Raw genomic sequence first — 2,350 nt, 5'->3', positions numbered from 1 at the left:
CAAGCTTTAATGTGGTTCACCCAATTAGAGCCGGGTTCGATCAGCAATTTCGACGAGCTATCAGCTGTATTCTTAAAGCAATATTCCACCCTTATGGATAAAAGCGTTTCGGATGCCGATCTTTGGAACTTATCACAAGGATAAAATGAATCACTTCGAGTTTTCATCACCAAGTTCAAAGGAGTGCTGTCAAAGCTCCCAAGAATCTCACAACAATCAGCTTTATCTGCCTTACGAAAAGGATTGCGACATGATTCAAGATTTAAAGAAGATTTAATACTTCATAAACCAGACACAATTCAGGATGCACTCTTCCGCGCAAACAACTGGATGGAGGTAGAGGACGAAAAAGAAAAGTTTGCCAAAAGAAATAAGCAAGAGAAGGCGGCAATCACCGTCCCTACCAAGAAGTTCGAACCCAGGGAAAACAAAGGACCAGAGAAATTTGGGTCGCAACCCTTCAACAGTACCGTCGGAAAGCAATTCCAAGGGAAAGGAAGATCAAACACTTGGGTCCGTGATGAAAGTTTATATTGCGACATTCATAAAGTAACCGGATATTTAACCAAGGATTGTAGCGTTCTTAAAAGGCACCTCGCAGAGCTTTGGGCCAGTGGAGATCTTTCCAAATTCGATATAAAAGATTTTGTGAAGGAATACCACGAAGCAAAGGAAAGTTCCAAAGATCAAAATTCCAAAAGACCAAGGTTAACCAACGAGGAAGAACCAAGGAATTCTAAGGGTAAGATCAATGTTATCCTAGGAGGTTCCAAATTTTGCGGAGATTCGATAAGTTCCATCAAGAAACATAGACGAAATGTCCTACTCAAAGCAAGCTTAAGCGAAGAAGTCGATTTTCAAGGTGCATCAATATCATTTAATGAAGAAGAAACGCGGTACCTCGAAAGACCTCATGATGATGCTCTAGTCATTACCCTTGACGTTGCCAACTTCGAAGTATCAAGGATCCTTATAGATACAGGCAGTTCGGTCGATTTGATCTTTTTAAGTACTTTAGAAAGAATGGGAATTAGTCGGGCGGACATAGTGGGGCCTCCGTCTCCATTAGTTGCATTCACAAGTGAGTCAGCCATGTCTCTCGGGACAATCAAGCTACCGGTCCTTGCCAAAAAGGTACCGAAGATCGTGGATTTCGTTGTCTTAGATAAGCCCGCAGCTTACAACATCATCCTCGGGACTCCCTGGATTTATCAAATGAAAGCAGTCCCCTCTACATATCATCAATGTATCAAATTTCCAACATCAAGAGGAGTGGAAACAATTCGGGGAGATCAAGAAGCTTCACGGACGTGTTATCTAGCTAGACACCGTATGAAGATTCAATAGCAATTAACGAAGCCCGCAAAAGAGGGACTAAGAACAAAATTTCCTAGCGGGCAGAAGAAAGACGATGTAGTAATCGAAGTGGTGTTGGAAGAAGACAAGCCGGACCGGAAAATTCGAATTGGGGCAACTTTGACTGGCCAAATAAAAGAAGCTTTGATCGAACTCTTAAGGAAAAACAAAACATCGTTTGCGTGGTCAGCAGCGGACATGCCTGGCATAAATCCAAGTATAATTTGTCATGAACTAAACGTGGATCCAAGCTTCAAACCGGTGAAACAAAAAAAGAAGAAAGCTTGGAGTGGAGCGAGCAAAAATAGTAAATGACGAAGTGGATAAACTTTTGAAGATAGGGTCCATAAGAGAAGTGCAATATCCGGAATGGGTAGCAAACACTGTCGTCGTCAAGAAGAAGAATGGGAAAGATAGGGTTTGCATCGACTTCACAGACCTCAATAAAGCATGTCCCAAAGACAGTTTCCCGCTCCCACATATAGATCGACTTGTAGAGTCCACCGCTGGGAACGAGCTGTTAACATTCATGGATGCCTTCTCGGGTTATAATCAAATAATGATGAACCCCGAAGACCAAGAAAAAACGTCATTTATCACTGATAGAGGTATCTATTGTTACAAGGTAATGCATTTTGGTTTGAAAAATGCAGGAGCAACTTATCAACGGTTGGTTAACAAAATGTTCCATAATCATCTCGGGAAAACAATGGAAGTTTACATAGATGATATGTTGGTTAAATCGTTAAAGAAAAAGGATCACGTTAAGCATTTAGAGGAATGTTTTGATATTCTCAATAAATATCAAATGAAGCTGAACCCGGCGGAGTGCACATTTTGGAGTCCCATCCCGGAGAATTTCTTTGGCTATATCGTGACCGAAAAGAGGGAATTGAAGCCAATCCAAATTCCAATTAACGGCCTTTCTAAACATGCCATCCTCCAAAAAACTTTAAAAAAATTACAACGGTTGGACTGGGCGGATTGCGGCTTT

The sequence above is a fragment of the Arabidopsis lyrata genome, assembly GCF_000004255.2.
Source record: "Arabidopsis lyrata subsp. lyrata unplaced genomic scaffold ARALYscaffold_4, whole genome shotgun sequence".
In the NCBI taxonomy this organism is placed as follows: Eukaryota; Viridiplantae; Streptophyta; class Magnoliopsida; order Brassicales; family Brassicaceae; genus Arabidopsis; species Arabidopsis lyrata.
The sequence above is the reverse complement of the archived record's forward strand: the minus strand, read 5'-3'. Positions refer to the sequence as shown.